Genomic DNA, 10,562 nt, shown 5'->3' on the forward strand with positions numbered 1-10,562 from the left:
CTTTTCCCACCCCTCACGATCTTCCAGCCATTTTCCCACCCCTCTGGATCTTCCTGCTCTTTTCCCACCCCTCACGATCTTCCTGCTCTTTTCCCACCCCTCACGATCTTCCTGCTCTTTTCCCGCTCTTTTCTCACTCCTCTGGATCTTCCCACCATTTTCCCACCCCTCTGGATCTTCCCGCCCCTCTCCCTCCCCTCTGGATCTTCCCGCTCTTTTCCCACCCCTCACGATCTTCCCGCTCTTTTCCCACCCCTCACGATCTTCCCGCCCTTTTCCTGCTCTTTTCCCACCCCTCTGGATCTTCCCACCATTTTCCCACCCCTCACGATCTTCCCGCCCTTTTCCCACCCCTCACGATCTTCCTGCCCTCTTCCCACCCCTCTGGATATTCCCACCATTTTCCCACCCCTCACGATCTTCCCGCCATTTTCCCACCCCTCTGGATCTTCCCGCCCTTTTCCCACCCCTCTGGATCTTCCCGCCATTTTCCCACCCCTCACGATCTTCCCGCTCTTTTCCCACCCCTCACGATCTTCCCGCCCTTTCCCTGCCCCTCACGGTCTTCCTGCCCTTTTCCCTCCCCTCACAATCTTCCCACCATTTTCCCACCCCTCTGGATCTTCCCGCCATTTTCCCACCCCTCACGATCTTCCCGCCCTTTTCCCACCCCTCTGGATCTTCCTGCTCTTTTCCCACCCCTCACGATCTTCCTGCCCTTTTCCCACCCCTCTGGATATTCCCACCATTTTCCCACCCCTCTGGATCTTCCTGCTCTTTTCCCACCCCTCTGGATCTTCCCACCATTTTCCCACCCCTCTGGATCTTCCTGCCCTTTTCCCACCCCTCTGGATCTTCCCGCCATTTTCCCACCCCTCACGACCTTCCCGCCATTTTCCCTCCCCTCACGACCTTCCCGCTCTTTTCCCTCCCCTCAGGAACCTCACACCCGCCGAGCCCAAAGCTGAGAGAAATAAAAATCAGGAGAAAGCGGGGGAAAAAAGGGGAAAAAAAAAAAAAAAAGGCTTTGGAAGTTTATTTTCTTTGCTAAAATCTCAACCGAAAGGGGCGGACTCTGAGAACAGCACCAGAAGGGCACAAACCCCCTCGAATTCCCATGGGGAAATCCCGTGGTTCGGCTCTTTTGTGATAAATCCGGGGGTTTTCATTTTCCTTTTGTACTTTTTCATCAGAAAAAGCAAAGCCATGGAATCTCCCGATATGAAATCCCTTGGAGTGACACCAGTGGAAGGTCCGGCCTGCGAGTGACGTCCAGCGAGAAGTTCGGTAAAGCAACTTTCCCATTAATTAGCTAAATTAATGAAGAAAAAGCTGAATTTCCTATTGAAAATTACAATGCAGAGTTACGAGATGGGGGGGCTTAACTGGAACTATTCACCTCGAACAGAAATCCCAGCGTAAAAAAATCAGACGGAAACAAAAATAAATCCATTTTTTCCCTCTGTAAAACCGGAGACAAACGCCAAGACTTTTTTTTGGTTTTTGTTTTTTTCCTTCTTCTTCGGGTTCTTGGTGTAAAATCCAAGGTTTCTCCTTAAAAAAACCGGAATTTTCCGAGGCGAAACGAGGCTATAAATAATTCCGAGTCGGCGCTGAGAGGTAGAGGTGTCGCTGCCATCACAATCTGTTGGCTTGTTCTGAGGTAATTCATTCACCGCGAGTCATTAATTCCATCGGCCCGAGAGCAACGTGGATTAATTAACGTTAATTGGCCTCTCTCCTCTCAAAAAAGGTCCTAAAAATTCTTTAATTGGAGGCGTCGGAGTTGGCGCCGCCCGGGTCTGCGGCGGGGGAGGTGACGGACGAGGGGGGTGGCGGCGTCCTGCCAGCTGCCGTTGGCCTGGGGGGCGTTCAAACGCAATTAATTAATTGATGTTAATTGCCATGCAATCCTCACGAAACCACCTGGGGATGAGGGATGACGCACGGCGGGTTTGGATGGGAGGGTGGTTTTAGACGGAACGGAGTTATTGATATCCCCCCTCCAAAAAATAAAATTCCCCCCAAAAATTCCCCTAAAAAAATCCAAAATAATAAAAAACTTCTTCTCCCGTCATTTGTATATTTATAATTTAATTTAAATATATTATAAATCATCATGTTATAGCAGTACATATTTTTATATAGAATTTTTGTTTCTATCTCGTTTTGGTATATTCAATTTGTGTAAACAAAAGATGAATTTATACTTTTACCTTCCCTGTAATATTAATTTATAATGTCACACGTATCTTAAAATATTATTAGGTATATGTGTGTAATTTAGACATTTAAATGTAAATTTATATATTCCATTTTATGTATTTAATGTGTAGTACCACCAATAAAAGCTATTAATAATATATTAAAATATGTAATATATATTGATATATGAATTTTAAAATAAATTTATCAATAAATAATGTCATTAACACAAAAACCATAAGTTTTTTACTATATGTAAGTGGTTTTGCTGATTTATATAGTAATTTTATATAAATATATCATCATTTTATATAACATATTTCTAAAATAAATCTAAAATACGTGTGCTAAAAAGCTTTAAAGATTTGAAAGTCGACCAACTCAATTCCATTTTTCCAGCTTTTCCTCCATCCCAACATCAGCCACGTCGGGGGAAATATTAATAAAAAAAATCAAAATCAAAATGGGAATGAATTGCAAAGAAAACCGAAACGAATGCAGGAAATGCAATTTACGGAGAAGAATTAAAATAAACATAAGGTTATTGATTTATTTATTAATATATTATTTATTTATTGTGTGTGTATATATATAATTAATTAATTTTTTAAATTAAATTTATATTTATATATTTATTTATGTTTTATATATTTATACATATTATATATTTATATATATTTTATATATTTATATATATTTTCTATATTTATATATATTTTCTATATTTATATTTATATACATTTTAATATATTTTAATAACTAATTAATTTGATTATTTAATATATTTTAATAACTAATTAATTTCATTATTTAAATTAAATTAAATAAATAAAATTAAATTATACATATACAAATATATATTCAAATAATTTAATTTTATTTATTTATTCTAATTAATTAATTGAATTAATTTAAATAATTACGTTATTTATCGCAATATTAATGAATAAATTGAAATAAATCTAAAAATAGAAGCCAAGAGAAGGGACTGACGTCGAGGCGCGGCGTGGAGTACAAAGGGCTCGCCACGAGGGGCTCCAACCTCCCCGAGTGCTGCAGGACGTGGCGCAGGGAATCCATCTGCAAAACCCCGAAAATTCCGAGAAAAAAGGGGGAAAAAAGCTCCCGGAAATGCCGCAAAATGGGAATTTCCCCTCCCAGCTCCCCGGGAAATCAAGAGCTGGAGCGAGAGCAGGAATTAGAGAATTTGGTACAAAATGTCGGGAATTTTCGTGGAAATTTCAAGCGAGAGAAGGGAATGCATGGGTGCAATAATTGGATTTTTATAGCAATTCCGGTGAGAATTTTTGGATTTAATAAGAAGATTTTTATTAAAAAATTTTGGGAAATTTCAAGTGAGAGAAGGAATTCCGGTGAGAATTTTTGGATTTAATAATAGGATTTTTATTAAAAATTTTTGGGAAATTTCAAGTGAGGGAAGGGAATTTATGGGTGCAATAATTGGATTTTTTATAGCAATTCAAGTGAGAATTTATGGAGTTAATAAGAAGATTTTTATTAAAAATTTTTGGGAAATTTCAAGTGAGAGAAGGAATTCCAGTGAGAATTTATGGATTTAATAATAGGATTTTTAATAAGAATTTTCATGGAAATTTCAAGCGAGAGAAGGGAATGCATGGGTGCAATAATTGGATTTTTTATAGCAATTCCGGTGAGAATTTTGGTGGGAATTTATGGATTTAATAATAGGATTTTTATTAAGAATTTTCGTGGAAATTTCAAGCGAGGGAAGGGAATTTATGGGTGCAATAATTGGATTTTTATAGCAATTCCGGTGAGAATTTATGGATTTAATAATAGGATTTTTATTAAGAATTTTCATGGAAATTTCAAGTGAGGGAAGGGAATTTATGGGTGCAATAATTGGATTTTTTATAGCAATTCAAGTGAGAATTTTTGGATTTAATAAGAAGATTTTTATTAAGAATTTTCGTGGAAATTTCAAGCGAGGGAAGGGAATTTATGGGCGCAATAATTGGATTTTTATAGCAATTCCGGTGAGAATTTTGGTGGGAATTTATGCATTTAATAATAGGATCTTTATTATAAAAATTTTTGGGAAATTTCAAGTGAGGGAAGGGAATTCATGGTTGTAATAATTGGATTTTTATAGCAATTCCCGTGAGAATTTATGGATTTAATAATAGGATTTTTATTAAAAATTTTTGTGGAAATTTCAAGCGAGAGAAGGGAATTTATGGGTGCAATAATTGGATTTTTTATAGCAATTCCGGTGAGAATTTTAGTGGAATTTATGCATTTAATAATAGGATTTTTATTAAGAATTTTCATGGAAATTTCAAGCGAGAGAAGGGAATTTATGGGTGTAATAATTGGATTTTTTATAGCAATTCCGGTGAGAATTTATGGATTTAATAATAGGATTTTTATTAAGAATTTTCATGGAAATTTCAAGTGAGAGAAGGGAATTCATGGGTGCAATAATTGGATTTTTTATAGCAATTCCGGTGAGAATTTATGGATTTAATAAGAAGATTTTTATTAAAAATTTTGTGGAAATTTCAAGTGAGAGAAGGAATTCCGGTGAGAATTTTTGGATTTAATAATAGGATTTTTATTAAAAATTTTTGGGAAATTTCAAGTGAGGGAAGGGAATTCATGGGTGCAATAATTGGATTTTTTATAGCAATTCCGGTGAGAATTTTTGGATTTAATAAGAAGATTTTTAATAAGAATTTTGGGAAATTTCAAGTGAGAGAAGGAATTCCGGTGAGAATTTTGGTGGGAATTTATGGATTTAATAATAGGATTTTTATTAAGAAGTTTTTGGAAATTTCAAGTGAGAGAAGGAATTCCGGTGAGAATTTTAGTGGGAATTTTTTGATTTAATAATAGGATTTTTAATAAGAATTTTCATGGAAATTTCAAGTGAGAGAAGGGAATTTAGGGATTTAATAACAATTAATAAGATTGATTAAATAACAGAATAAAGCATAATTAAATAAGAATTCAATTTGGAAATTGGTGGAAATTCAATTTTGGAATTGGTGGAAATTTCAGTGGGAATTTCAGTGAGAATTTTGGAATTTCAGTGAGAATTTTGGATTTTCAGTGGGAATTTCAGTGAGAATTTTGGATTTTTCCTGGGAATTTCAGTGAGAATTTTGGATTTCCAGTGGGAATTTCAGGGAGAATTTTGGATTTTTACTGGGAATTCCAGTGAGAATTTTGAATTTTTCCTGGAATTTCAGTGGGAATTTTGGATTTTCACTGGGAATTTCAGTGAGAATTTTGGATTTTTCCTGGGAATTTCACATGGAATTTCCCTCCCAATCCCGACAGGAATTTCAGTGAGAATTTTGGATTTTCAGTGGGAATTTCAGTGAGAATTTTGGATTTTCATTGGGAATTTCAGTGAGAATTTTGGGTTTTCACTGGGAATTTCAGTGGGAATTTTGGATTTTTACTGGGAATTTCAGTGAGAATTTTGGATTTTCAGTGGGAATTTCAGTGAGAATTTTGGATTTTTCCTGGGAATTTCACATGGAATTTCCCTCCCAATCCCGACAGGAATTTCAGTGAGAATTTTGGATTTTCCTGGGAATTTCAGTGAGAATTTTGGATTTTCAGTGGGAATTCAAGTGAGAATTTTGGATTTTCAGTGGGAATTTCAGTGAGAATTTTGGATTTTTCCTGGGAATTTCAGTGGGAATTTTGGATTTTCAGTGGGAATTTCAGGGAGAATTTTGGATTTTCACTGGGAATTTCGGGGAGAATTTTGGATTTTCACTGGGAATTTCAGGGAGAATTTTGGATTTTCACTGGGAATTTCAGTGAGAATTTTGGATTTTCCTGGGAATTTCACAAGGAATTTTTCTCCCAATCCCGACAGAAATTTCAGTGAGAATTTTGGATTTTCAGTGGGAATTTCAGTGAGAATTTTGGATTTTTCCTGAGAATTTCAGTGAGAATTTTAGATTTTTCCTGGGAATTTCACAAGGAATTTCCCTCCTCATCCCAACAGGAATTTCAGGGAGAATTTTGGATTTTCAGTGGGAATTTCAGGGAGAATTTTGGATTTTCAGTGGGAATTTCAGTGAGAATTTTGGATTTTTCCTGGGAATTTCAGGGAGAATTTTGGATTTTTCCTGGGAATTTCACATGGAATTTCCCTCCCAATCCCGACAGGAATTTCAGTGAGAATTTTGAATTTTCACTGAGAATTCCAGTGAGAATTTTGGATTTTCAGTGGGAATTTCAGTGAGAATTTTGGATTTTCAGTGGGAATTTCAGTGAGAATTTTGGATTTTCACTGGGAATTTCAGTGAGAATTTTGGGTTTTCACTGGGAATTTCAGTGGGAATTTTGGATTTTCAGTGGGAATTTCAGTGAGAATTTTGGATTTTCACTGGGAATTTCAGTGAGAATTTTGGATTTTTCCTGGGAATTTCACAAGGAATTTCCCTCCCAATCCCAACAGGAATTTCAGTGAGAATTTTGGATTTTCAGTGGGAATTTCAGTGAGAATTTTGGATTTTTCCTGGGAATTTCAGGGAGAATTTTGGATTTTCAGTGGGAATTTCAGTGAGAATTTTGGATTTTCAGTGAGAATTTTGGATTTTTCCTGGGAATTTCAGTGAGAATTTTGGGTTTTCACTGAGAATTCCAGTGAGAATTTTGGATTTTCAGTGGGAATTTCAGTGAGAATTTTGGATTTTCAGTGGGAATTTCAGTGAGAATTTTGGATTTTCAGTGGGAATTTCAGTGAGAATTTTGGATTTTCAGTGGGAATTTCAGTGAGAATTTTGGATTTTCACTGGGAATTTCAGTGAGAATTTTGGGTTTTCACTGGGAATTTCAGTGGGAATTTTGGATTTTTACTGGGAATTTCAGTGAGAATTTTGGATTTTCACTGGGAATTTCAGTGAGAATTTTGGATTTTTCCTGGGAATTTCACAAGGAATTTCCCTCCCAATCCCAACAGGAATTTCAGTGAGAATTTTGGATTTTCAGTGGGAATTTCAGTGAGAATTTTGGATTTTTCCTGGGAATTTCAGGGAGAATTTTGGATTTTTACTGGGAATTTCACATGGAATTTCCCTCCCAATCCCGACAGGAATTTCAGTGAGAATTTTGAATTTTCAGTGGGAATTTCAGGGAGAATTTTGGATTTTCAGTGGGAATTTCAGTGAGAATTTTGGATTTTCAGTGAGAATTTTGGATTTTTCCTGGGAATTTCCCATGGAATTTCCCTCCCAATCCCGACAGGAATTTCAGTGAGAATTTTGGATTTTCACTGTGAATTTCAGTGGGAATTTTGGATTTTTCCTGGGAATTTCAGTGAGAATTTTGGATTTTTCCTGGGAATTTCACATGGAATTTCCCTCCCAATCCCGACAGGAATTTCAGTGAGAATTTTGGATTTTCAGTGGGAATTTCAGTGAGAATTTTGGATTTTCACTGGGAATTTCAGTGAGAATTTTGGATTTTCAGTGGGAATTTCAGTGAGAATTTTGGATTTTCAGTGAGAATTTTGGATTTTTCCTGGGAATTTCACATGGAATTTCCCTCCCAATCCCGACAGGAATTCCAGTGAGAATTTTGGATTTTTCCTGGGAATTTCAGTGAGAATTTTGGATTTTTCCTGGGAATTTCAGTGAGAATTTTGGGTTTTCACTGGGAATTTCAGTGAGAATTTTGGATTTTCCTGGGAATTTCACATGGAATTTCCCTCCCAATCCCGACAGGAATTTCAGTGAGAATTTTGAATTTTCACTGGAATTTCAGTGAGAATTTTGGATTTTCACTGGGAATTTCAGTGGGAATTTTGGATTTTCAGTGGGAATTTTGGATTTCCAATAGGAATTTTACAAGGAATTTCCCTCCTAATCCCGACAGGAATTTCAGTGGGAATTTTGGATTTTCACTGGGAATTTCAGTGAGAATTTTGGATTTTCAGTGAGAATTTTGGATTTTCAGTGAGAATTTTGGATTTTCACTGGGAATTTCAGTGGGAATTTTGGATTTTCAGTGAGAATTTTGGATTTTCAGTGGGAATTTCACATGGAATTTCCCTCCCAATCCCGACGGGAATTTCAGATTTTCAGCGAAAGCAGCGATTTCAGCAGAAGAAGCGGAAGGAATGGATTCCGCTGGGATCCAGGGCAGAAATTTGGGATTTTTCCCCGTTTTTCCTCACCTGGCTCTGCGCGCTGGGAGGGCTCTGGTAGGAAGTCAAGGGCTGCAGGTTGAGGAAGGAATCCCCGGAATTTGTCATCTTCAAAGAGCCAGAGGAAGCTGAAAAAACAACCAAAAAAACCCCAAAAATTCAATTAAAATCAAGATTTTTAATGCGTGAGAAACCCGCCAAAATTGGTTCTTCAGGTGAGGTAAAAAGGGGAATAAATGGAATAAAAAGGGGAGGGAAAATGGGGAAAAAAGGGAATTAAAAGGGAAATAAAAAGAAATAAATGGATGGAAAAGGAGATAAAAGGATAAAGAAAGAAGATGAAAGGAAAATAAAAAGCAAAAAGTGGAAATAAATTTTTATTTGGATTAAAAGGAAGAAAAATAAGTGAAAAGGAAATAAAATGTGAATAAAAGTGAATAAAAGAATGTAATAAGAAAAGAGATATTAAAAGGAAATAAAGGGGAATTAAATGTAAAGGAAGTAAAGAGAAATAAATGTAAATAAAAGGAAATAAAGCAAGGAAATTAAATATAAAGGAAAGAAATAAACAGAAATAAAAGAACGTGAAAAGAAACAAGGAGAAATCTATAGGAACTAAAGGGCATTAAAAAGAAATAAATGGAATTAAAATGAAATAAAAAGGAAATAAATACAAATGGAACGAAACAAAAGGGAAAGAAATGGGAATAAAATTAAAGGAAATAACCGGAATTAAACCAAAACAAACTAATAAAATAATAAAAATATAAAAATAAGGGCATTAAAAAGAAATAAATGGAATTAAAGTGAAATAAAAAGGAAATAAATACAAATGGAACGAAACAAAAGGGAAAGAAATGGAATAAAATTAAAGGAAATAACCGGAATTAAACCAAAACAAACTAAAATAAATCGAATTAAACCCAAATTAAACCCAAATCAAAAGGTGAAATAACGCTCCCAGCAGGCAGAGCTGCCGCTCATTAATTAGCCCGGGTTAATTAGCGAATCCCACCTGCTCAGGGGAGGTGGGCAAGCAGGGGGCGGGGCCCTGGTAGCCAAAATAAACCCAAATAAATCGAATTTAACCCAAATAAACCCAAATAAACCCAGATAAAAAGGTAAAATAATGATTCCAGCAGTCAGAACTGCTGCTCATTAATTAGCCCGGGTTAATTAGCGAATCCCACCTGCTCAGGGGAGGTGGGCAAGCAGGGGCCGGGGCCCTGGTAGCCAAAATAAACCCAAATAAATCGAATTTAACCCAAATAAACCCAAATCAAAAGGTGAAATAACGCTCCCAGCAGGCAGAGCTGCTGCTCATTAATTAGCCCGTGTTAATTAGCGATTCCCACCTGTTCATGGGAGTTGGGCAAGCAGGGGGCGGGGCCATGGTAGCCAAAATAAACCCAAATTAACCCAAAATAAACCGAAATAAACCCAAATCAAAAGGTGAAATAACGCTCCCAGCAGGCAGAGCTGCCGCTCATTAATTAGCCCGGGTTAATTAGCGATCCAGCCGCTCTCACCGGAGCCGGGCGAGCCGGGGCCGGGGCCCTGCTGGCCCGCGGCCTCCCCGGCGCTCCGGGCCGCGTAGGCGCTCGCCTCCTCCTGGAACTTGCCCATGTTCTTCTTGTAGCGGATGCGCTTGTTCCCGAACCAGTTGGAGACCTGGCAGGGAAAGATCCCGGGATTCACCCCAAAATCCCGGGAATTGGACCAAAATCACGGGAATCGGCCCCAAAATCCCGGGAATTCACCCCAAAATCACGGGAATCGGCCCCAAAATTCCGGGAATCGGCCCCAAAATCCCGGGAATCAGACCAAAATCCCGGGAATTGGCCCCAAAATCCTGGGAATCGGCCCCAAATCCCGGGAATCGGCCCCAAAATACCGGGAATCGGCCCAAAATCCCGGGAATCGGACCAAAATCCCGGGAATCGGCCCCGAAATCCTGGGAATTGGCCCCAAAATCCCGGGAATCGGACCAAAATCCTGGGAATCGGCCCCAAAATCCCGGGAATCACCCCAAAATCCCGGGAATTGGCCCCAAAATCCCGGGAATCGGACCAAAATCCCAGGAATTCACCCCAGAATCCTGGGAATCGGCCCCAAATCCCCGGAATTCACCCCAAAATCCCGGGAATCGGCCAAAAATCCCGGGAATTGGACCAAAATCCCAGGAATTCACCCCAGAATCCTGGGA

At 37.9% G+C, this 10,562-nt stretch overlaps 1 long non-coding RNA gene across 1 annotated transcript; it reads right to left on the reverse strand.

Annotated features, from left to right (window-relative positions):
- Nucleotides 1-1,014: 1,014 nt before the first annotated feature.
- LOC137468006 (uncharacterized) lies at nt 1,015-3,302 on the reverse strand. The gene is made up of 2 exons (XR_010995693.1): nt 3,199-3,302; nt 1,015-1,861 (listed from the first exon to the last, which is right to left on the reverse strand). It is a non-coding gene; the product is annotated as an uncharacterized lncRNA (long non-coding RNA).
- Nucleotides 3,303-10,562: the final 7,260 nt, after the last annotated feature.

Source organism: Anomalospiza imberbis, unplaced genomic scaffold (genome assembly GCF_031753505.1).
Source record: "Anomalospiza imberbis isolate Cuckoo-Finch-1a 21T00152 unplaced genomic scaffold, ASM3175350v1 scaffold_948, whole genome shotgun sequence".
Classification (NCBI taxonomy): Eukaryota; Metazoa; Chordata; class Aves; order Passeriformes; family Viduidae; genus Anomalospiza; species Anomalospiza imberbis.